At 42.8% G+C, this 26,946-nt stretch overlaps 1 pseudogene; it reads right to left on the minus strand.

Annotated features, from left to right (window-relative positions):
* Positions 1–1,160: 1,160 nt before the first annotated feature.
* Positions 1,161–19,910, minus strand: LOC124623029 (annotated as a pseudogene).
* Between the last annotated feature and the right edge of the window lie 7,036 nt (positions 19,911–26,946).

The raw sequence follows: 26,946 nt of genomic DNA on the forward strand, positions 1-26,946 counted from the left end.
GTTACGGCTCCAGAAATCATTGATAAAATCCATGATATGGAGATGGATGACAGAAGAGTTAAGGTGCATGGGATTGCTAGTGCTGTGGGCATCTCAAATGAATGGGTACATAATATTTTGCATAAACATTTGGACATGAGAAAGCTATCCGCAAGATGGGTTCCGCGATTGCTTCACCAAAAACGGAATCGTGTGAAGTGTTGCAAGGATGGTTTGCAGCTGTTGAGGAAGGAATCCGCAGGACTTTAAGCGTCGTTTCGTCACTGTGGATGAAACATGGATACATTACTATACTCCTGAGACCAAAGAACAATTTAAACAATGGGTTACCAAGGGAGAATCTGCACCAAACATGGCGAAGACCATTCCTTCGGCCGGAAAGGTTATGGCGACTGTCTTTTGAGATTCGCAAAGGATAATCTTCATCGACTATCTGGAAAAGGGTAAAACTATTACAGGTGCATATTATTCATCGTTATTGGACCGTTTGAAAACAAAGATGCAAGAAAAACGCCGGCGATTGGACCGCAAAAATGTCATTTTCCATCACGACAGTGCACCAGCACACACTTCAGCAGTTGTGGTCGCAAAATTAATGGAAATAGGATTCGAACTCGTGTCACATCCCCCCTATTCTCCAGACTTGGCTCTCTCAGACTACTATTTGTTCCTCAGTTCGAAGAAATGGCTGGCAGGACAAAGATTTTATTCAAACGAGGAGGTGAGTGCAGCAACAAATAGCTATTATTCGAAAGGGATTAACAAATTAGAACAGCGTTGGACGAAGTGTGTGAGTCTAAATGGAGACTATGTCGAAAAATGAAAAAGGTTTACCCCAAACAAATAAGTAGTTTTTATTTTTGCACGGACGCCCCTTGTACACATGATGTACTGTATGAATTGGTCAGGCAAGTATGTAAAACTACTTTAGCTATGGCTCCCCTAGTTTTAAAATTACCCGCAAAATAATTCCAAACAGTGATGCGCTGGGATGAGAGCTGCGAATTTTAGCTGAAGAGAGCGCAGGTGTTTTGAGCACGAGCGCGCTGGCACGTACGGTACCGCTTGTCCCACCCTCGGGTGGCACTGGCGCCAGTAGACTGGCGCGCTTATCGCGGCTGGCGTGAGGCAGCTTCGCCTTGTCGGCCGTTCAGCGAGGCTTACCGGGGCGCCCCAGGAGTACAGCCGGCGGCGCGCCGCGGAGCGTCGATATTGCGAATCCGCGGAGCTCTCCAAATCCACGCGACGAGCGCGGCCGCATTTGCATCCTCCATAAACACCGGCGAACATGACGCCGGCACCGAGGAAGGCCCGCCACCTGCTCCACGCTGCTCGCAGCCCAGCTGTCAGGCGGCGACGGCGTCGACCCCGTGCTGACGGAGGAGGTCGACATCCGAAAATGACGACAATGTATACTCTCCAAAACACAGTAGTCAAACTTCCGAAAAATAAGTGGTGAGTCAAAAAGGGCTTTACAACTTAGGAAGGATATAGAAATTTATTGAGATAATTTACAGAATCGGTAGGTGTGTCACTTTGTAGCAAACAACCTCAAGTTTCACATAAAAGCGTCTTTTGACAATCTCGCTTCCAAAAGGTATCAAATCTATAAAATCCAATTTTAGAGGAGAGAGAGAAAAAAAAGTTTTACAACCACAGCAGCATCAGACTGTATTGTAGCATTGTTGTTACATACAGGCAGATATTGAGACACATTTGGATTCCGTAGAAATATTGGAACACATGAGGCAATACTGACCCTACGACTTATCTTAGAAGATTAAGGAAAGTCAAACCTACGTTTCTAGCATTTGTAGACTTAGAGAAACCTTTTGACAATGTTGACTGGAATACTCTCTCTCAAATTCTGAAGGTTGCAGGGGTAAAATACAGGGAGCGAAAGGCTATTATAAATTGTACAGAAACCAGATGGCAGTTATAAGAGTCGAGGGGCATGAAAGGGAAGCAGCGGTTGGGAAGGGAGTGAGACAGGGTTGTAGCCTCTCCCCGATGTTATTCAATCTGTATATTGAGCAAGCAGTAAAGGAAACAAAAGAAAAATTTGGAGTAGGAATTAAAATCCACGGAGAAGAAATTAAAACTTTGAGGTTCGCCGATGACAGTGTAATTTTGTCAGAGACAGCAAAGGACTTGCAAGAGCAGTTGAACGGAATGGACAGTGTCTTGAAAGGAGGATGTAAGATGAACATCAACAAAAGCATAACGAGGATAATGGAATGTAGTCGAATTAAGTCGGGTGATGCTGAGGGAATTAGATTAGGAAATGAGACACTTAAAGTAGTAAAGGAGTTTTGCTATTTGGGTAGCAAAATAACTGATGATGGTCAAACTAAAGAGGATATAAAATGTAGACTGGCAATGGCAAGGAAATCGTTTCTGAAGAAGAGAAATTTGTTAACATCGAGTATACATTTAAGTGTCAGGAAGTCGTTTCTGAAAGTATTTGTTTGGAGCGTAGCCATATATGGACGTGAAACGTGGACGATAAATAGTTTGGACAAGAAGAGAATAGAATCTTTCTAAATCGAAATGTGGTGCTACAGGAGAATGCTTTAGATTAGATGGGTAGATCACATAACTAATGAGGAGGTATTGAATAGAATTGGGGAGAAGAGAAGTTTATGGCGCAACTTGACTAGATGAAGGGATCGGTTGGTAGGACATGTTCTGAAGCATCAAGAGAGATCACCAATTTAGTATTGGAGGGCAGCGTGGAGTGTAAAAATCGTAGAGGGACACCAAGAGATGAATACACTAAGCAGATTCAGAAGGATGTAGGTTGCAGTAGGTACTGGGAGATGAGGAAGCTTGCACAGGATAGAGTAGCATGGAGAGCTGCATCAAACCAGTCTCAGGACTGAAGACCACAACAACAACATTGAGACACATTATGTCAAGTATCTCCGTTAAATGTTTATTTTTTAAATTGCTACTGTATAAATAAAAACGGATTTGGTACCTTTCGGCGGAAAATTGTGTTAAGTTTTGTAACATTGTTCTGGAGTTTCTGTTGGTGAAATACAGTATTCATCTGATACGTCATCAAAAACTTCAGATGGACATAAAAAAAACCAGACACGTCCTTACAATGTGCAGTGTCATGTAAACAAATCTCGGTCAAGTTGTGTGTGACATCATTACTGAGACGAGCAACGATTGGCTACCGGGATGTGGTACTTCTTGGAAACGAAATAAGAGTGGATTAGGTACTCTTCGCCATGAACAGCAACTCGTGAGGAGAATTATATAACAGATGTGGTACGTTTTGGCATACATAACAGTTCTTATTACATACGTCATGGTTCCAAGCAGTGCTTCTACTTGTCAACTAATTTTTCAATTTTTCGGATTTGGTACCTTTCGGAAATGAGCCTCTCATTTTGGTTAGATGTAACTACCATTTGTGATGCGACAAACTTCCCACGGATAGTCAGTTCCTCCCCACATTCGTTGCAGAGATAGGGCGTAGCTTGTGCAACGGCAGCGTGATTCGATTTTTCAGGTCGGCTAAATTGTTTGGCAGGGGAGGAACATACACACGGTTTTTCATGAAGTCCCTGAGAAAGAATCTAGTGGTGCCAAGTGTGGGGACCGAGGGAGCCAACCGATGCCCCTCCATATCGAATCTACAGACCTGGGAAGCGATTATCGAGGAAATATATAACTTACGTGAAGAAATAAGGTGGTGCACCATCTTGCTGATGGTAAACAATCCCATCTCGATCATCTTCATCGATCTATGCAATTAAAAACTTTTCAAGAGTGTCCAGATACACTATACCAGAGACAGCTTTCCCGATGAAGAAGGAAGGGCCGAATTCTTTCAATTTGCTAAGGGCACACAACACATTAACTCTGGGGCTGTCATGAACATGTTCCAGGGTTGCATGTGAATTTTCGCTGCCCCATATTCTGCAGTTGTGGGTTTTCACCGTGCCGCTGATATGAAATGTTGACTCATCGCCGGACATTATTGTGTTCAAGAATGTCTCGTTGTTGTCTATCCGCTTCAAAATTTCCGCACAAAATTCCCCACAAGCAACCTCATGTGCACCACTGATGTGTTGTGCCATTGTGAATCCCAACGGTTTCAAGTGTAAACGTCTAAGCAGTACACGCCAAACAGTGTTTTGTGGAATGCCAGTCTCGCGAGACGCACGAGCGTTGATTTTTGGGACTGCGGAGAAAGCTTTCCATAACGTGTTAGACATAATCAACACACGGGAGACCTGGTCTATCATGTCACAGTGAACAATCCTTCTCAACGAAGTTCTTGTACCAAGATTAAATTGCAGGCTTGCTCTGAGGTTCTTTAGCTTATTCGGTGCGAAATTTACATCGAACAGTTGTTGCAGAGTTCGTTTCATGAAATCAAAACACACAGCGAGCACTCCCCGCACCACTGAAAGTAGCCAGTTTAATTCTGCACTACACTGGCGCTCCTGGTGGCGGAACACGGTACTAGTACACTATGTGAATCAATGTTGAGATTGTTTGCACAAAATCTACCGATTCTGTAAGTTATCTCAACAAATTTCTGTATCATTCCAAAGTTGTCAAGTCCTTTTTGACTCAACCTGTGTAACAGCCACTGCTGGCCACTAAAATTACATCAGCTTGAAGGCGGCACACTGCAAATTTGAAATTGTCTGGAGTGCTCTTGTTGTGCATGACTCCGTACACAACGATAAGGAGAGGCGGGCTTTACAGTGGTGCAGCAACTGTTGTCGTAGGACAGTTGGACAGGAGCAGAAACGATCAGGAAACAAGATATTACGATAAACAAAAGGTTTACTTAACTTGTATTACTCCAAGCGTATGGCTACAAATAATGCAGCAAAAAATGTCACAAGGAGAGGCCCCCAACGGTGGGATTGACTTTCTGAAACCTTCTATACGGTGATGTAGGTTAAGATACAGGGTATGACACCCCCGCAACCTTTGACCCTGGTGCACCCTCGTTTGCAAGTAGTTGGGAATTTCATGTGGTATTCTACAGCTTTAAAAATGGGTGCGTTAATCAGTTTGTTGCAATAGAATAACAATTATTGTGCGATCCTCACTTGCAAGAAGTTATCGGTTCGAATCTCGTCAGATTTTTTTTATTTTTATCGAAATGACTGGTCGTTATTTTTACTCGATTAACTGGTGTAAATGTAACTTTTTAAAATTTTTATTCCTTTGTCGCGTCATTTTGGTCGGTGTATTAAGTGCTCCAGTTGCGTTCATCTCTTCCTCCTATCATTCTTTTTCCATTTGGAATAACTGTGCATGTGAATTTCATTATTTTTATTTATCTATTGTATTGTTTAACATATGAAAAAACCGATTTATCGGTTAAAAACAAAAGACGAAATAATCTGTTCATGTTGAGTGTGCAGTGGTGTCAGAAATGTATTTTTCGTTAAAAGATGTACAGGTTTTTGGATGGAAATCGTCATATAAACATCTAATACATAGTTTCTGATTGTATTATGCACAAGATAATACAGATGAATATTTAAACGAAAAAAGGGTTTATAATTAAAAAGAAATTCCAGCAAAATGAGGGAAAAAAATAATGAATGCAGTAACATGGATGAAAATGTAAGATATACGGTCGCAGGTTCGAATCCTGCCTTGGGCATGGATGTGTGTAATGTTCTTAGGTTAGTTAGGTTTAAGTAGTTCTAAGTTCTAGGGGATTGATGACCTCAGAAGTTAAATCCCATAGTGATCAGATCCATTTGAACCAAAATGTAAGATAATAAAAGGAAAGAACATGGTTCAAATGGTTCTGAGTACTATGGCACTTAACATCTGAGGTCATCAGTCCCCTAGACTTAGAACTACTGAAATCTAACTAGCCTAAGGACATCACACACATCCATGCTCGAGGCAGGATTCGAACCTGCGACGGTAGCAGCTGCGTGATTCCGGACTGAGCGCCTAGAACCGTTCGGTTACCTCGGTCGGCAAAAGGAAAGAAATTAAATCGAAATTAGTAAATAACAATAATTAATTTCACATGCACAAAGGTTCCAAGTGGACAAAGAATGACAGGAAGAAAATATAAGAAAAACTGAAACCGTCTATACACTATTTAAAATGAAATAACAAAGGGACATAAAAAATTACATTTAAACCAGTATACGGAATAAGATTAACGATCAAAGTAATTTAGATAAAGATTAAAAAGTGTAAAAGCACATGACGATATCTGAATCCACACCTTCTTGCATGTGTGGACAATATTATAACTCATGTCCATTATAATTATCCGGGCTGTTATGCTGTGTTCGGTTGATGAATTCTGTGCCAATTCGCAACGTTTCGTCCCCTGTCTGTGGAGGAGTCAGTAGCGAGCCAGTGGGTATGTTGGACCTTCCATCGAGCTACAGACCCCCTCGAAGATGTCTTCCGTAGACGAGGACGAAACGTTGGGAATTGACACAGAATTCATCAACCAACCACGGCATAACAGCCCAGATAATTATAATGGACATGACATTTCGGGCCTTGAAAGTCTACATATTAGTATCAATATGATAACTGTCATGCTACAGCAACTGTCTGACTATTATTACTCTTTTTAAAGCTGTAGAGCATCACATGAAATTTCAAAACATTTTTTCGTCACTTACTCGCATATGAGGGCCAACCAGGGTGAATGGTTGTAGGCTGTGATATCTTGTACTTTAATCTACATCACCATATAAAAGATTTCAAAAAGTGAGTCCCACTGTTGTGGACCTCTCTGTGTAAGCACTAATGATGGTGTTGGAACCGCAGCTAGGCAGTGTCTGCATAGCAACACGTAGCGAAGTGGTTCTGAGTGCGAGTGGGATGTCTGACTGCGGAGGTAAAGGGCGCCCGTAGTCCGGAGCTACTGGAGGTGTGGCATCACTGGGTCCACCGCATACTGCGCGACCCCTGTCGGCGTCTGACAGAAACTTTTGCCAACTTTGACACCCGTGCAGTGATATCAATACGTGATACCACAGCGCTACATGCTCGGATACACAAATGTTTAACATTTCAGTGCCACAACACAAAGTGGGTTGGAGTAATGCCATCTACATTCTGTATGCAAGCAAAGATTACGTAGCAAGTTTGCCATTCAGAAATCGCAAATGAATGACGTCTGTTTGTGAGAAGACTACGTTCCTCGTGGAAGAGGGACTAAAGTCTATCAGTACATGCTGGATCTAACGATGAAAGGATTGTAGCCTATCCGGAGCTTGACAGCTACAGTGTTCAGAAGAATTACGGGAACACGAGAATCAACGTCTGGTAAGCTAAATCTATTTTGATACTGTGCACTGCATGGCTTGAAATCTTCACTTTCAATGTAGGCATATTACAGTGTCAAGTGATTCTAAGAACGACTGACATGTCCCAGTATTTTCTAGTGACGTACACAGACGGCAGTTGTCATTTGTAGATGATGTATTCAACCAAGCACGTGCAATTCTGTGACAGTTATAGTAAGTGGAAGGGCTAGGATGAAGTGGGTATGATATTCGTTTAAGACGACCTCCATTTATTACAGTAGGAAAATCCAACAAACATTGCGTTTAGATAATTTTAAAAAATACTCGCTCACAATTTCTATATCAGAATTTTAAACTCTCAACATTTCCAGCAAGTGTATTGTAATGATCTCTCACAAAATAACAATAACAAGGATGCTTAATTAAAAACAGTTTCTCATACAATTATAACAAGGCAGAATTTCAAACATTTACTTCCAATCGAAAGCAACCGTGATATAAATTTGTGACTTAGGTTTGCAAGCTAGCACAAATAAGATAAATGATTTTGAGAATGCATCCCTTTTATAACAGAAAAGTTTTACTTGAATCGTATATAGCCATACGCTCAATTTATGAAGAACGCGCCTGGATAACGATTCTGCAAGGCATGCAGGTGACACTACCTGTCTAATTTACCAAGCGAGAAAACATTAAAACTCAAAACCGTTGGGAGTTATGAAAAGGTGTTCTTCCACGGTAACTTCTACCATCTACAACCTAATCAACATCGACTCCTGTCTCCGTGCCATCCCTGGCAGACCGGCGGCACAGAGAAATCAGCCACGCCCAACAAGTTTAAACCTCAGTAACAAGCGTTCTTCACCACGGGCACCTACTAGTACACAAATTACTAGTGTGATGGGGACCGCCACTGTCACCGATGCCGAGCAACATGTCAACTTCCGTCGATGTAGCGAACGGCGTGCTGCGGGAAGAGCGAGGCAAAGTTGACGCTATCAGGTTGCAGACTCCATCCAGACAGCAGCTCCTGCGATGTTGGGTAGTGGCATAGATAAAACGTCGATATATAGAGTTATCGGTATTCCTTACACTTCTTCCGCCGATACATCGACACTGAAGTGGCGAAATCGAGAGCCGACATTTTATTTTACGTTATATTTTTTTTCAGAATTTTCGATGAATATTTGAAGTTGTTCTTTAGAGATTGTGGTAGAACATAATTTTATTTTCACAAGCTGCGACATCGTCGCGAAAGAACACAGTGACCCGTATATGCAATAAGTTTCCTTTAATTTACGTCTATGGTCACAATCTTTTTTGTTTAACAGATTACCGGTTTCGGTCTTTAATAACCATCATCAGATCTGTTAGGACTTTGTTTTTATGAAACAGATCTTATGATGGTTATTAAAGACCGAAACCGGTAATCTGTTAAACAAAAAAGATTGTGACCATAGACGTAAATTAAAGGAAACTTATAATTTTATTTTCACTGTGTGAAGAGATCTTACTAATTTTTGAGTTTTCATCAGGTCCAGTCTTTCTCTTTGACGGTGTGAAACACTTACAGATGGCACAGAGATGAAGTCTGATTGCTTTGGGGGCTGGTGCTGTGAATGGAATAACAAGACCTCCGATGTGATGAAATAGGACACCAGTTGCGTTAGAACAATTTTTACCACAACTAGTGTGCTGTTTCTTCGTATCGGCATTCTTCCAAATCAGTTACTGAAATTGATGAACAAAAACCTAAATGTCAAGATTGGTCGTTGCAGTGTGCGGAGACATGTGAGGCAAAATGCTGATTCAGTTGCCGCTAGGTGCTATCAACAGAAATTGCAACATTTAAGTTCACCTAGCAATTTTGACATTACAACTTCTGTGTCGTCGCCTTGTCACTGTAGGCTTGTACCATGGTAAGCAAGAAGAGGATGTTGTTTGGTGGCCAGTACCCTCTTTCTATAACACAACTGCAAGCATGTATTAACTGGGACCGAGCGAGGTGTCGCAGTGGTTAGCACACTGGACTCGCATTTGGTAGGACGATGGGTCAATCCCGCGTCCGGCCATCCTGATTTAGGCTTTCCGTGATTTCCCTAAATCGCTCCAGGCTAATGCCGAGATGGTTCCTTTGAAAGGGCAAGGCCAACTTCCTTCTCTGTCCTTCCCTAATCCGATGAGATCGATGATCTCGCTGTTTGGTCTCTTCCCCCAAACAACCCAACCCTATTAACAGGGTTCTTGATAAGTGTTGTGGTACAAGCTCTTCCGTAGTAGCCTACGTTAGCCTCACTGCTGGTGAAGCAGAAGTCCGCTATGCACACTGCCCTGGTAGCTAGTTTCTGCCTAAGACTGAGACTCTGTCTGTGACTGCAAGTGACTGGGCTGCAACTCAAGACTCGATGCAGTGATTCCCTGGATGACTGACTGGGCTCTCCGGTCGGCGGCTGGGATCTAAATACTGGCGGTCGAGAGGGCGTTGGAGGCGCGTTTCTTGCGAGTTTGTCTTGGGCTTCCTTCGTGATAGGCTAGCTTGCTCCAGTGCGTACTATCGATCTTCTCGCAGCCCCTTTGCCATTCGGAGTGCTGGCGACAGCTTACGCCAGCACATCCCTCCAACCCGAAATGCTGCACTGCTACCGTGTAGTCAGGCTGCCAACCACAATGGGGAGAGAGGCAGCACGCTGGATGTATAGATGAGCTGGGAGCCATAGCTATGGAGGACAGCATACTCCTGACTATATCGTGCCATCTGGCTTATGAGGCAAGAGGAACATTCTCTGGAAATCTGCTGCCAGAGCACACATCTAGGGATGAGGGCGTGTCCTGGAGCGATGACAGCGACGGCGACGGAGACGGCGGGTCCAGGTCCATGGGGTCGTCGAGAGCGGACGGCGGGGGCGAGGGCGCATCGTCCATCCGCTCCACCTGGGGTGCCCTGGTGGCACCAGCGGGCGGTTGTGAAGGCCGCGCGGTTCCATGAAGCCGTGAATCTGGGGGATGAAAAGCATCAGGATCACGGGGAAAATGACATGCGCCAACCTGGTTCTGGTGGCGGCGCTAAAAACCATCGGGACCTGCAATCATATACATAGAAGAGCCAACGAATTTCTTTTCCAGCGCCCACGGTTGCCGTAAACCCTGAAAATAACGAGATCGTGCGGCGCAAAGCGATACTTGATGGTCCCGCTTTCTGTCTGGGACATTGAATGTTATTGCACCTATAATCATTAAATCACTGTAAAAGTTGCCACAAATTTACACTTCCTAGTCATGCCCCTTGGTTCTGTGTACCACTGATGGTACGTTTGTTCCAGCTTTCTCTGCAAGCGAAAGAACTGATACCTGGCTGCAGCTACTTGGATATGCTGGTCATAATACTTAGTTAATACAGTGGTTACTTCGTCATAACCGAGTTCGTTGGGAAACGCAGTTGGGAATAGTTTTTGTATTACCTGAACACATGGGACCCCGCAATCGAAAGAAACTATTGTAGCTTAAGAGTACCTTGAAATCTATGAACTTAACAATGTGCTTGGAACTGTGTTTGGTATTCGAGCCATTCCTCTTCGGTGTCGTTTAATTGCCGGGACGTTGGTATGCTAGTCGGTGGGAATTGTTGGGCTGGTCGATCGGTCGGTTGTCGTGCGGCAGACGCAGCTTGTGCAACCAGTAGTTGTTGTACCGTCGTCAGCAGGGTAGCAATTTGTTTGTTCTGAAACTGAAAAATTTGTCTTAGATCCATCACATTGGCATGTGTTGCTGAGGCGTGAGGCCGCGGGCTGGAGGGAGTAGGGTAGCCATGGTTTACATTAGTACGTTATAGCAAAAAAGCAAGCAAAGCCTCTGAAAAGAGAAATTTGATTAGTTCTGCGGCTACGCTCCCGGAATAGGTGCAAGAACACAACAACACATCAGCAAATAGAAATGAGCACCCCTATAAGCTGCAACACAAGAGAAGCAAGCAAAATCTACACTGAATTATGATCGTCGCCAGTTTTGTGTCGTGTCGTTCTCATCGTGGGCTTGTACTACTGGAAGCAAGGAGAGGATGTTGTTTGGTGGCCTGTATCCTCTGTCTATAACACAACTGCACGCATGTATTACCAGGATTCTTTATTCACTTAAACAAAAAGCTACTTAAGGTAGTCCAGATGTTGTGGTACAAGCTCTTCCGTAGTAGTTTACGTTCGTCTCACTGGTGGTGAAATACAAGTCCGCTATGCACACTACTCTGGTCGCTATGTGCTGTTTGAGACTTACGACTGCAAGTGACTGGGCTGCGACTGAATATTTGACTCGGTGACTCCCTGGATGACTGACGGGGCCCTCCGATTGGCGGCGGCGATCTAAATACTGGCGGTCGAGAGGGCGTTGGTGGTAAGTTTCTTGCGAGTTTGTCTTTGGTCTCTGTCCCGATAGGGTCGCTTGCTCTGGTACCTACTATCGATCTTCATGCAGCCTCTTTATCGATCGGAGTGCTGGCATCAGCTTACGCCAACGCAGAAACTGCTGGGTCTCTGGCGTTTGCAGAAATGGAATAACAGGGAAGTCGACATGAAGTGTTCCAGACAAATCCGACGTGTGACGAAATTGAACGACGGACCCATGGGACACCTTTTGTTTTGCCACTTACCTGCAGTTACCAAAATCAGTACTTAAATATACAACGCTAAACCTTCAGTATATTTACAATGTGCAGCCGATATTTTCTATGGGTGATACATCGATACTTTTTCCGTCGATTTATCGATGTATCGATAATATTGCCCGACATGCCGTAGGCTGATAATCATATTTTTTTAAATATCGGAAAATCGGATTCCCGATATTTTTTAAAACATCAACAGTCCTAGTGTCCGGTAAGCCGCTGCTGTAACAAGGCGGCGCCACACTCAGCGCTGCTTGCGGCCCCGCACTACCGTGAGTTCAAGAGAGGCGGGCGCGGGAATTCAAGTCGCCGAAATCTGTGGCGAACACAGCCAGCACAAACGCGCCATCTTAACGCAGTGCAAGTTGCAGGGACGGTGAGTTTAATCCAAAATGGATGTACCTTTGGTCCTGTTCCTGTAGTTGCCAGTGCCTCTCCATGAGTCATCCATATGTTATGGGCACAAATGGCTCTGAGCACTATGGGACTGAACATCTGTGGTCATCAGTCCCCTAGAACTTAGAACTACTTAAACCTAACTAACCTAAGGACATCACACACATCCATGCCCGAGGCAGGATTCGAACCTGCGACCGTAGCAGCCGCGCGGTTCCTGACTGCGCGCCTAGAACCGCTAGACCACCGCGGCCGGCTATGAGCACACAACAGGGAAACAGGTCAGTACAAAAGACGAGTTGGACAAGATCGCCGACGCTGTACAACCCCACGTGGAGACCGACATTTGACCATCTCTACGTTGCGGCGTCTTACGGATCTCGCCAGAGCCCCGATCATACCGTAATGAACAGACTGCGAGGAAGGATGTTACGACCCAGACGTCCTGTTCGAGTACCCAGCATGAAACGACATCTTGCAGCTCGCCTTCAGTTAGCCGTCCCCATATCTAGTGGCTACTTCGTCAGTGGCGAAGGTGCAACGTGGTGGCCGTGATCGTGTGTGGAGACCCGTGATGAGCGATACTTGCCAGATGTTGTCCAGGAAATCGACACATTTCCAAGGTTCGGTGATGTTTTGAGAAATATTCAGTGTGGACAGCCATACGGATCTCGTTGTCCACGGTTGCCTCACTGCCAGGCAGTACATCGAACAGATCCTGATGGACCGTGTGTTGGCTGCTGCACACAATGGTGGCCGTGAATTCCTTCTAATGCTATGGTCTGTGTGGCGAGCATAAGGAGAGGCGTCTGGACATCGAAGTAATGGAATGGCCGACGCTGAGTCACGACCTAAACCCCAGTCTGCGTATGTGAGACATGTTTTAAAACGGTATTCGTGGTCGTTCTATTCCGCCATATACTCTCCAAGAACTCTGATGGGCTCTCATTGCAGAATGGGCACAGATCCACAGTGTGGACTCTGTAGACTTGTACGGAGATTGCCATGTATGTGTCAGGCAGCGATAAACGCTCACGTAGGGCATATACGTTATTGAAGCTGCCAAAGGCCAACGTAAACGACCAAGGCGGCGCAGTTAATTATAGTTTCCACTTTGTTTTCGACATTTATCGGACATTTCATTTCTTTTTATGTCAAGGACCTAGGATGTAGTATTTTCTTGTTTTCTCAGGTTTTGAAAGCTAAGGTATAATTTGGTAATTATTGCTCAATGTAGTATGGCAGACGCCCTACTAATTAATTTGAGCAGCGTTGTTCCGCAATATTACTGCTCTCGTTGGCCGCTTTGGGGGACCAGTACACTCCGTCCACGTTTATTTTTATCTATGTATTCTTTTTTCTTTTTTACACGCTCACAAGCTGTTGTGCCACGCTCATAAGATCTGATATTGATATGTCGGCATTCTCTCTTTTCTTTCGTGAATACTGCGTGATTCGCGCACGCCAAGCGATATGAAGCGAGTCCTGTGACGCCTTGTGTTAGGAAAGATGATAACTGCGACTGGAGGCTGACAAATACCAGTATTCCAGATACCTGTATTCCAAATCGGTGTAACAAATGCGATAAATAGAAACATTAATCGCAAGACAAACAGACATTTTTTGTGGGCGTGAATCCATGAAAGAAAAACAGTTAGAAATAATGTCAGCCGACTCTTTGCTGATTGTTAATGTAGAAGAGATGAAATAATGTTTAACGTAAAAATGTTTGGCTTGTCTGCTCCTCTGTCTTGTGTAATGTTATGAAAGGAGGTGTATTAATATTCTGTTTCTGCCTTAAAATATAAACAGGCAGAGAACAGTACTGTTTTTAAATCAAACATAATCCTGATTTGTAATGTTGATTATAGTATGTTATTGCTGTAGGAATACGTGAGATGTATTCGCAGTTGCGAATACGGACAACCATCGCTTATGTAAGGAAGTGGCGACAACGTAAATTTGTTTACAGGTATTGGGTTTCATAACTTCGCAAAATTTCATAATTACTTTAAAAATTAGTAAATTTTGTTACATACATTTAATACAAAGATGGATAATAGCAGTTCTCACTTTATTCCGGACATTGCTTCAAGTATTTTGCCGACAAAATGAAAATAAGCGATAAAGCGTAACACAACTTCGTTATATCTTAATTGACACAGAATACGACAATTTATGATGTTCCTACCAATTGACTGTGTAAGAGGTCCATGATTAAAGAATTTGTTGCTAGCGCACTTGAGCAGATGTAATTTCGATGGATTGCTCACGCGCTGCCTGCGATATGTAAGCTATAAGAGAATCTTAGACCAGAGAGCAGTGTTGTCAGCAGTAGGAACTGTGTAGCAGTAGGAGTAAGTAGTAGCTAGCAGCTGTGTGTGTGGAGGTGGCTGGGACGGTCGTGGGGAGCGATGGCGGAGCCTGAGCGTTGTAGTATAAGGTAAAAGCAGCCTCGCACATACGTACTATTGTTATATCAAGTCCCATGTAAATGTTTTAAAAAAATCTCTTAATAATAATCTTTCTCATAAAAAGTAACTTTTGACAATTATTCATTTCAATTTAAAGAATTTACCAATTTCTCCAATCCTTGGTCATCCCGATTATTGAAAAGAAAAATCAGTTGTTTCTTTTTATACATGACAAATCTATCGGCCAGCATTGCACTCGGCTGTGCCAGAAAAATTTCTTATAGGAGCAGATATATATGCGTTATCCGTGGACCTTATTGAGGCAAGAATTTTCAATTTATTCAGAATGATCTTTCAGGGTCATGACGCAGCACTGCTGACGTCCAAAATTTACGTTTAAATTCACAGTCAATTATTGAAAGGTTATACGTGAGCCACAATTTTTTATTGAGAGATTAGTTACATTTTATTATTGATAGGTTACGCAATTTATTTTTTGGGAGGTTACGCTAAATGTCAATGTTATAGTTATATTTTTTTACTGTTGGGAGGTTTCGGAACTTTTACTGTTGGGAGGTTACACTAAATGTGAATATTATTGATAATATTTTATTGTGGGGAGGTTACAACTGAACTTCGTAGGTTTGATATGTTGGTATTTCATAGTCATTTACATATTACATCATTCGCACGGGAAAGATTACTTTTTGTGACATTACAATTATCTTGTTAATTGCGGTCTGGGCTATGATTTGCCCTTAAAGAACTGACAGTTGTGGATCGATCTGTTCCATATGCTTTCCGAAGCAGTCTGTTGCGTTTCATTGAGGAGAGCACAGGCAACATGCGGTCTTGCGTTACCTTGTTGAAACATGTCACAAAAACCTAGAAGCTACGTCACAGCAACTTGGCTGAACGCATCGAAAATGGAACGGCTGCCGTCCAAATTACCAGCTGTGGGAGCAGGAGATTATCTTGTTGTACACCTAGTGCCAACCCATAACATTATATCGGGTGCCGTGCCTGAGAGAAGATGATGAACGCAGTCTGGCAATTTTCTTTCTCGTCGCAGCCCCCACAGACGGATACACTTTCTTAATGCTGGCCACAGAGCAGGTATGCGTCTGAAAAGGCGACTAGGTGTAACACCTACGTCCATTGACGTAGTTGGGCACGTAACTGTCGGCGACCTCTCTCTTCCGCCACTTCATGGGACACCGCATGTGCGGTCGCCGTGCTGACAGTCCGTGTTGCTCCAGAGGCCATCGCTCCGTCCGTGCGCATTTTTCTCGATCGTAATATTACTGTACCTGGGGGCGAGGACGCTTTGATCGGCTTATCGTGAGTTTTTATCGTGATAGTTGACGAGGACACGCTGAACCACTTGATAGGCTCTGCACAGAGAACTTCAAGGCGCTGATACTCCGATACGTTTTCCTTAGTCACCACTGTACTTGTGTCGCCATAACAGACGCCAAGGCCTTGTTGGTTTGTCGTCTTCCATTTTTTTCCATTTTTGTCGCTCTAAATTTCATCGGTGGGAATGGTCCGAATAAGGTCACCGAACAACCTGTGATCGAATACTGAGAGCTGTAACCTCATCTTCTCTGATTAAATTGGGTGTTGGCTCTGCTCTCATTTCTATATTTTTCTACTGAATTTCTGAGCATGGCTGCTTTGCGAGGAGAGCTTCGCTTGGGAGAATCGCGTGTGGTCGGGCCAAAGAGTTCCCAGAAAGTTGCGGTACGCCTATACATCAGCCGGAACGTAGAAGCCAGAGGCTTGGCAGAAATTTGGAGCGACTGGCTGGAGTCAGGCAAAATACTTTCACTGCTGAGTAATCGTACTGGTCGTCATCTTGGCACCAGGCATGTGCATTGTGAGGCTAGCGTACTGGGTACGTGACCTTTTGACACTGTGGGTGCCCGAGAGACAGGGGCCACACGTAGATGCTATTTTGCAGTGCTCGAATGCAGTTTCTCACGCCTCTGTCCTCCCGCGCGCGGCAAAAAAGGAATGAAATGTTTGGCGGGCTGGAGATGCTTCATGCTGACATCACAGAGCGCCGCTCAAACTTGGCAACAATCCTCCCTAACGGAAACACATTTTGCGTAGTGGTTTTGAGGGGTTGTGCTTGCCGTACGATACGAAATTGACTGGTGTACAATCTCGAGCAGAGCCAAGAGTGGAAGTATTGGAGCGGGGGGGGGGGGGGGGGGGGGCAGAGGCGCGCGTATTTTCCAGAGTTGGTGCGCTGAGGAGAGTTTCCGAGGAGTCTTACCTGGGTCTCCAGAGAGAGGTCGTGGCGACTCTCCTGGATCGCCAGAGAGAGGGAGAGTGTGTGTTTCATCATGGAGTTGAAGACCAAATTCTTGGTCGACAGATTACTGTCACGGGAGCCCGGAATATGGTATCTTCCGAATCCGTGACTTATCGGGAAAATATCCGCTGTCGCAGCATGTAAATGAAGTCGACGACCTTGTCTGCAGCCGGCAGAGCATCCCAGTGCTGATAGCTGCAAACAAACATGTTTCCTATGTCGAGGTAAAGCCTGGTGAGCAATGTCCGGTCCTTATGGGCGCTAATCGCACGGATCCTGCATTGCGTTGAGAAAGGTCGTCTTGGACCCATGGATTCCATATTCACATGGCATTCATGGGGTCCGTCAGAATACTCGCAAATGGCAGTGCCGATTTAGTATACCAAAATTGCTCATATCTTTGAAAACTGTTTGATAACCCTGTCAAACCAGAGTCTCCACTTCCATATTTGTTGCTTGGCTCCAAGCCACAGAGTCATATTTTGTAGCAATTCAGTAAAAACCAAAATAAATTGCTTAATTACTTTTTTGATGTACTGCTTTTAATTAACTGCATGAAATGGAAAGTTTTGCTACTGACATAATTTTACTGGAGTTAAATATTCTTTTTACCAATGTTAAAGAAAGCCTGACTGTTTAAATACCTCTTTTCCTCTTCTTATCTTCTCTACATGTGCAATTTAAGTCGCGTTTTCGCGTCCGTCTATATGTCCAGGCTAATCTCTGGAACTGCTCTAGAGATTTTGATATGGTTTTCACTAATAGATACACTGTGAACGTCTCTCTATAAATAATTCATAAATATTTCATACAAATTATATGAATTATGATGAATTAAAGTGTTGTTGGTAGAACGCCGCCGTTGCCATATAGCATACAGCCACCATAACTCGACGGTGTAGCAATGTTTCGAGAACTAAGCAAGCAGAATCTACTTTGATCTACTTTGCATCTGGTTTTGTGGTCTAGCGCTCACGGTTCGAGTTTTTCTGTTGAAAATATTTCAGTTCCTCTGCCCCGAAGCCCCGTTTACCCAGCGGGAGGATGTCTGCAAGTCCTATCACGTCCCCACTCCTTCTTTATCTCCGGCGTTACACCTAACAGCTTACTTTCAGTTGTACTTGTTTACGGATGCACGTAGTTTTATTGCCTCCACACCTTGTTAACTAAGACTTTCGTACGCTTTGTCAAAAAAAATGAAGAAGGAGGAGAAGTGCTAGCTGCCGACGTCTTGCCACTAGTAGACTTTAGTGTAATGCGTTGTATTTATGCTTGTAAAAATAAGGATGTTTTGCCTATTTTCGCTCTGCCTTTTAACGTAGCATTCACCTCTTAATGACGTGGATATACGCATTTCGAAATCTAGTGAAGGTTTCAGAGTTCCAATTTCTGATTCCCTCAGATTAGCGATCGAAATTCGCACTCTTAATTCACTGCCATGTCTTCGAACAAAGGCAGTGAGACACTCAACTTTGAATTACCGTAATAAATATGAACAACAACTAAAAGATAAACATATGATCATCAGGCTGTGATGTGTGACGTATAATTTGAATGTTAAAATTTTTTAACCAGTAGTTTCCCAACAATTGTCTGTGAACAACTGTACAGCGAAAAAACATACGAATCCAAAATTGTATTGTTTTATTTTTTATCGTATAAGTAAAACATTTTCCTACAATCTACTTCAGCAAGTTTAGTTCGTTTACATACACTAAACTGGTTCAGCAGCGTAACGGATGACTTACCGTTTTGTTTTCCTTGACAGAACATAGATGTGGAGGCGATTCTTTGCAGGGCGAAGAAGTGTGCCATAAAGAGTCTACGTTCAATAATTGCGATAATGAGTCTGAACAATGCATCGTACTTGGGTGCTAAGCTTCACAAGCTAAACATTACATCGTGCTAGGGGTTTGTTTTGTGATGAACGCCACTTTTACACGATGAAAAAATTCAGCTCTGCCACAATGTAATTTTTTGTCGTGTCTGATTTAAATTTACCTGTAGAAAGAGTGCCTATTCATTCCTTTAAATTATATCTGCTAGAAAATTGCAGAATGTAAATTCCACAAGCGTATTCCCACTTGCGATATTGCAGTTCCTGTATTGCTAAGAAGGACGATACAATGTTCCTTCAGACATGCATGCAAGTCCGAAGGAACAGACACTGTGGCGACTACAGCCGTTTTCTGGAACTGTATCACCGTTGCTTATTTCTCGAGGCGACGCGGGATCTGATACTGGCTGGTCGATCCACTTTTCAGCTTCAAGGCCGTCCATTCGCTTCCACTGTTTATTGACAAGTGCTTCCTGTTCTTGCTCCAAGGTATTCTCGAATTCAGCCTTTTCTTGTCTACGCTGTTCCAAATTGTTTGTTTTTCAAGAGTCTCTGCTTCTAATATTTTCTATTTCTTTCATAAGCTTATCGACCAAACATTCCTGTTCTTGTTCCAGCGTACGTTCCAGTCGGCATTTCTCTTGCCGAAACTGGTTGAGCTTCCTTGATAGGCTGTTCGTAAGATATTCTTCTTCTTGTTCACAGTGCTACGGCAGGGCCTCTTTCTCCTTCTTCACGGCCTGAGTATTTTTCAAATGGATGTTTCTAATGAATTCTTCCACTTGTTCTGCTTTATCTTGGAGTATCACAGATGCTTGCGTAGTCATCTGTTCTCTTCTTGCAATGCCTTCACCCTTAATTTACAGTTCCCCTATTTCACTTTAAGCACTCAGTTCTGCCAGTGCAAGGTCTCTGTTCTTTTTTGTAATTGTTGCCGAGTTATGAGGGCCATTGGCATCAATGTAGGACCTACATCGATGGTAGTTGAGTCACTCTCGCCATCACTATCTGCCATGTTTGCTTAAGCGCAACGTCGGCCTCGATATAACTTACGTGGCCCAGAGTCCGATGTTTCTCTTACCTCAGCCTTTGCCAATCCGTGCACGACTCGCGGCTATACCCCTACCTCCATAAGTCGTCGTTCTTGTGTCAAAACATGTACTCGCACGCTCATTATGTATTTCCCGTACAAGTGAAGATATTTTAATTGAAAGTCGTTGCCTGGTATCGGAGGATAAGTACGATATTGCAGTGCCTGTGTTGTTAAGAAGAACGTCATAGTGTTCCTTCGGATCGTTTCTGTGTCAAAGATAGAATTATTGTTAATACTGGGCAAAAGACGTCATCAAATGTATGCCGAAAAGATGGTAGGAAGAATGTGCTTCATTTTGTTATTGTTTAAGTAAAGAGGTAGTTAGGATTATTGTTCGTTCTGCTTATTTCATGTACATTCAAGTGGTAGCATTGTTTTCTAAGATGATAAAATCCGGACGAGACGTGAACCTGCAGATGGCAAGTAAGAAACTTGCTGAAACGTTGCTGGAGAACGACGCATTGACTTGGCTGTTAATCCAAGTAGAATCTATCATCGAGATTCGCCGAGGAAGTCTGGATTCTCACATAATTAATATAACATTGTTTTTTGGCTGATGTCTATGCTTGAAACGAATAACAACGATTGTAACGTTCCTGATGTATGTCAGATTAACTTCATGTGATATTTTTAATTGTAATATCCTAAAACTTATAATATCAAGAACTAAATAATTGTACAATGGCGTGAGTTGTTTCTCTGTTGATCTGACATTCGTGGTGGACCACGTGTGTTGTTCTGAGTGCGATGGGCGTTCAAGAAGTAATGCGACACATTTTGTTCTCTGCCAGTTTCGGCTGAAAAATTGTAGAATATTCCCGCTTCAGCTCCTATAGTTTCATGAGGTTCGGATAGGTAGCGGCGCTATAAGTAGCCTTCAAAATGGCGTCTGTAATAGAGGTGCGTTCCGCGGAGAAAGCTGTCACTGATTTTCTCCTGGCAGAAAATCTGACATCGCAGATATTCATAGGCACTTGCAGAATGTCTGTGGAGAACTGGCAGTAAACAGAAGCACGGTGAGTCGTTGGGCGAGGGGTTTGTCATCAGCACAAGTTCGCGTTAACCTGTCGGATCTGCCTGCAAGCCGGCTGCACACATCTGCGACTCCTACAATGTTGCAACGTGCGAACAGTCTCATTCGAGGTGATCGACTGATCACTATTAAACACCTCGCTGCTCAATCGGGGGTCTCTGTTTGTAGCAGGAAAACGTTGGCTCCGAAGTCGACCAGCGGAGTGATACCATGAGGCATACAGCCCCCCCCCCCCCCCCCCAGTAAGTTTGTCGCATTGAACGGAGATTATGTTGAAAAATAAGGCTTTGTAGCCAAGAGAGTGGGAAATGATATGGTGTATCGAAATCCTGAATAAAATCAACCTGCTGTCAGGAAAGGATGTGTTGTTTTACTTATTGAACGCCCCTCGTGGTAAAATGTAGTAAAACGTCGGTATATATTTTACTTAATTCACTTAGCACGCAGGATGAATATACATTCAAATCCTGTTCTTGTGAAGGATTCCAAGATATCGAATGAGAAGAAGTTAAATACCTGAGTTACACCACCCATCTGAACCGTTTATATTTCGTTGAATCTAAGTTGTAACAAGCTTGTATCATTTTAACTATCAAGAAATAAAATATAAAAATATTTGATTATGGGTTGCCGAAAGACAGGCGCGTCAACAATTGCTAGCCACCACCTTCTATGAACTTTGGCACAGAGCTACAGCAGCGGTGAAATTAAGTACCTGTATCCGTCACCCAGGCTCACTTTGACTCAGTTCCCAGCCGTGTTGGTACGTTATTACTGCCAGAAGTGGCAACTCTTTGCATTAAATTCTGCATTTTGACTATCTATAAATTTAGCCATTTACTCTCCCTACTATACTGTACATGCACAACAAGTAAAATTTCAACAGTCTGAGGTGTAGGAGGTAATTATGTCTGCACGGCTCTGAGGGTCTCCCCATGACAATATCTGTCCGAATGAAAGAAATGACAATAAAGTTAGAGTACATTTGCTATTTTTCAGTTAATCATGTCATGTCATTATTAGTTAGTTACTTGTTTCACAGATCATTAGGCCAACTTTTATCGAAATGATGTGAACCGATGAAGTTTACAGGCTTTGTGCATGTGGGGTGCTTACACAACACTAAAGCTTCACTTTCACAAAAAGTGGCGTATTAATCACTAATCATATAACAAACGGGACACGGATTTAACAATGAAATACTTATATTTTACTACAATTCTACTCATACTATATACAATATGAGGAGCCGTCTTAGGTTGTTTGCAGATGATGCTGTCGTTTGTCGTTTAGTAAAGTCATAAGAAGATCAAAACAAATTACAGAACAATTTAAAAAAGATATCTGTATAATACGATAATTGACAATTGACGCTAAATATTGAAAAGCGTGAGGTCATCCACATAAGTGCTAAAAGTAATCCGTTAAACTTCGATTACACGATAAATCAATCAAATCTAACGGCCGTAAATTCAAGCAAATGCCTAGAAATTAAATTACGAACAACTTAAATTGGAAAGATTACATAGAAAATGTTGTTGGGAAAGCGAAACAAAGACTGCGATTTATTGGCAGAACACTTAGAAGGTGCAACATATCTTCTAAAGAGACTTCCTGTTTTGGAGCGCTGTTGCACGGTGTAGGGTCCTTAGAAGATAGGATTAACGAAGTACATCGACAAAGTTCAAAGAAGAGCAACACATTCTGTATTATCGAGAAATAGGGGAGAGAATGTCAATGATATGATACAGGATTTCGCGTGGACATCATTAAAATAAAGGCTTTTCTCGTTGGGCGGGCCTTCGCGTGAAATTCCAATCACCAACTTTCTCCTACGAATGAGAACATATTTTTTTGTACGCTGACCTACATAGCGAGAAAGAGAGAAACGATCATCGTAATAAAATAAGGGAAATCAGAGCTCGCACACTTTTAGAGAGTGGAATAATAGAGAATTATGTGAAGGTGGTTCGATGAACCCTCTGCCAGGCACTTAAGTGTAATTTTCAGAGTATCCATCTAGGAGTAGATGTAGACGTAGAAGATATGGTGAAAATCCGCTTAAAAGTGGTCCAGAAATGTCAGCACTACTTTGGTTCAAATGGCTCTGAGCACTATGGGACTCAACTGCTGTGGTCATAAGTCCCCTAGAACTTAGAACTACTTAAACCTAACTTAACCTAAGGACAGCACACAACACTAAGGACAGCACACAACACCCAGCCATCACGAGGCAGAGAAAATCCCTGACCCCGCCGGGAATCGAACCCGGGAACCCGGGCGTGGGAAGCGAGAACGCTACCGCACGACCACGAGATGCGGGCTCAGCACTGCTTTCAATAAACATCGCTACCTTCATTACATTATTGTATGTTTGGCGTCATAAAAGTTTTTGGAATATCTTAGAGTAAACTTATATAAACCCTCTCCAGAATGCACCGAGGAGTACGTCTAAGATTTACTTGGGCCACCATTCAAACCACTATGTCTCGAACGTAAAGGAAAGGTGGCTAAAGAAGAAAATAATGTTGTAGCACGAGGAATAATGATTAAGTAAGAAAATTTACCATGATTGCCAGCAGAACACAGAACTTTAAAGTGGCAGGGAAGTCAATCTGATACTTCCATATATCAGGGATCAGAGCAGAATGCAGTGCGAAAATCAACATTAGGAATAATTCTCTATGTAACAGGGCACGGATGTTATTAGGCCTACCAATCGATTTATTTAATTTTAAATAGACTAATAAGCACCATTTGGATGTTGTAGTTACTCCGAAGCATAGGGAACAAATCGTCAGTGACAAAGTGAAATAATTTTCGAAGATTCTCTGATAGGAGAGCGCAATACATGAAAGTGGACGTAACACTGCCGATAGATATTCATTGGCCATTTACTCGGAGAAAAAAGAGTGTTGAAAAATACAATGTAACAGTATAAATAAAGAACTATAGAAAGAAGAGTTGTAGATAAAACTGAACTGAACGATCTACATGCGACAAAGACTCTTCAGTGAACATGAAAGGTATAACAAGGTATCCGAGGCCAAAGGGAGAAAAATCTTAACAAAAATTCTGGGCCCCTTCAAAGAAAACAGCATTTACAGAAGGCATCACAATCACGAACCTTAAAAACTAATGGAGAAACCAAGTGACACGATTCGGAAAAGAAGGATTGCTTTTTATGGCCATGGTGCACGAGTGAGCCCATAAGGTTTTCTAGAAGGATATTAACCAACTTCCAGGATCATAAAACCAAAGGGACATGGCTCACAGCAGTCGGAAAAGATGTTCGAGAACTGGAAATTTCTCCTAAAAACATCAAGGAGCGTGATACGCTTACGGAAAAATTACGAATGCACAAAGCTTTCCAGTAAAAGCCGAAGCTGAAGACAGGGAGCCGCTAAAGAAAAAACAACAGCGGAAACGAATGTAGGAGCACTGGACGACAGCCAAAACTCGGAAAGAGAAACAGTTGGATTGACATGGTCCCTAATTGGCCGTAACTAAGAGTAAAGAAAGAAGAACTGTACGCATAGCAATATCAGCTGTGACACATTCGTTTCCTCTCTCTGTTCGTTTCATTTCACAGATGTGTCTATTTACTTAATGCACTGTAAAACAAATTATCCACATTAGCAGAGTGGTGTAACAGAAAAGAAAAGAAAATAACGACAGAGAACTACACGTGCCGTTGCGTGAAATTCACACAATGTATTGTGCACAAAGACCTCCATTAGCCTGGAAACTTCAAATGATCAAAGCAAATAAAAAATTCTCCGTGACAGTATGTCAACGTTTTGTCAAATCTAATAACGTGAGTCAGATTTTTGTTTTACAGAGAAATACTTTGTTCAAAGAGCATGGCCGCCCGATGTGGCCGAGCGGTTCTAGGCGCTTCAGTCGGGAACCGCGCTGCTGCGACGGTCGTAGGTTCGAATGCTGCCTCCGGCATGGATGTGTGTGATATCCTTAGGTTAGTTAGGTTTAAGTAGTTCTAAGTCTAAGGGACTGATGACCTCAGATGTTAAGTCCCATAGTGCTTAGAGCCATTTCAAAGAGCATGCATCAAACTATAGTAATATGTTATTTCAGTTGTGCGCAATACACATTGCTATAGTTCGAGTAACGTATTTACCATTAGCGAGAAATACGTATTTGTCTGTAAACCATTAATCGCCATGCAGCACGTGGCACAGTACACATAATGTAACATTGCCATAAGTGTTTTCGAAGGTTTACTCGAGCCATACCTGGAAGACATCGAATTTATCTGCCATTCTAATCATTACGCGCCACACACTAGGGAAATACACAAAACGGTCGAAGCCTAGAAGATTTCTTCAAACAGAGTGCAAGTAATATCACACAGATAAGGAACTGAGGAAGAAATTTCCTTATTAGTATGTTTAGAGCAAGCATGTTTGGAAGTGGAACTTGACTTTGAAAAATACAAGCAGAATATCTTTTAAATGTAGTGCCACAGGAGGATATTAAAGATTAATTGCAAGTACGAAGTGAAGTGGTTCTGGAGAGAAGTCAGAGGAAAATCGACACTAGAGGAAAATGTGTAAGTAGCCTGTTTAGGTTTCTATACTGGTAACGCCACATAGCGCTCTGTATGAAAATCACTGACAGTGCTGTGTGCACTCTGTGGCTGGTTGGCATTGTTGGAATATTCGCTGTTGTAGTGTTGGGTAGTTGGATGTGAACAGCGCGTAGCGTTGCGCAGTTGGAGGTGAGCCGCCAGCAGCGGTTGACGTGGAGTGAGAGATGCCAGAGTTTTGAGAGGTTACTTACTATAAGCGGACGATCTGGACGTGTGTTCGCCAGAAAAAGGAAATTTGTAAAGATGGAGGTCATGAATTTATATGATGTCTTTTGAACATTATTAAGGTAAATAAATGGTTTGTTCTCTATGAAAATCTTTCATTTGCTAACTATGCCTATCAGTAGTTACTGCCTTCAGTAGTTAGGATATTTTATTTATCTGGCAGTATTGGCGCTCGCTGTATTGCAGTAGTTCGAGTAACGAAGGTTTTTGTGAGGTAAGTGATTCTTGGAAGGTATAGGTTATTGTTAGTCAGGGCCATTCTTTTGTAAGGATTATTGAAAGTCAGATTGCGTTGCGCTAAAAATATTGTGTGTCAGTTTAGTGATGATCAGAATAAGTAAAGATAGAAATGTCTGAGTACGTTCAGTTTTACTCAGCTGTCTCTGTATCAAATAACGTAGAAGTTTACCAGCACAGTAATTCATAATTTTCCAAAGGGGGTGTTACAAATGCAGTTTACCGCAAGATGTTCTTTTTCAAAATGCACTCTCTGAGCAAAAGCGTGGCCTACAATCAACCGTCACCGACAAAACTACGCAATGTTTTATAAATTTTCAGCACAACGGAAAGAAAAAAATACAGTTTCACTGAGCTAAATGCAGGCCTGAATCACGTTACGCGCGCGGAGTGGAGTGTGACCACTCATATTTCGAAGTCACTTGTTTTTTCTCATTTTCTGGTGTAACAAAACGAGTGTGGTGCTCGTGACTTCAGCCCTTTGTACGGCATAAATCTTTTCAATCAAATCCAAAAGAGCTGTTTTTCAGTGCTGGAGGTTCTCAGTTGGCATTTGACTCGGTCATAAACGGGAGGTCTGAATTGTATTAATTTTGTGGTCTAATAACAAATACGTCAACCTAGAGTGTAACCGTATAGCTCTGTGTGAGTGAGTGTGTGTGTGTGTGTGTGTGTGTGTGTGTGTGTGTGTGTGTGTGTGTGTGGGTGCTGATTGTTTAAGTTCTGCAATTCTTCTTCACTCTCAGTTGATATCGATGTCATCAGCGAATCCTGTCATCATTATCACCTCACCCAGAATTTTTAGCCAGTGAGGATCACAAGTCATTTCTCGTCTTTTAATCGTGGTAGACTCG

This window comes from Schistocerca americana, chromosome 7, assembly GCF_021461395.2.
Source record: "Schistocerca americana isolate TAMUIC-IGC-003095 chromosome 7, iqSchAmer2.1, whole genome shotgun sequence".
Classification (NCBI taxonomy): domain Eukaryota; kingdom Metazoa; phylum Arthropoda; class Insecta; order Orthoptera; family Acrididae; genus Schistocerca; species Schistocerca americana.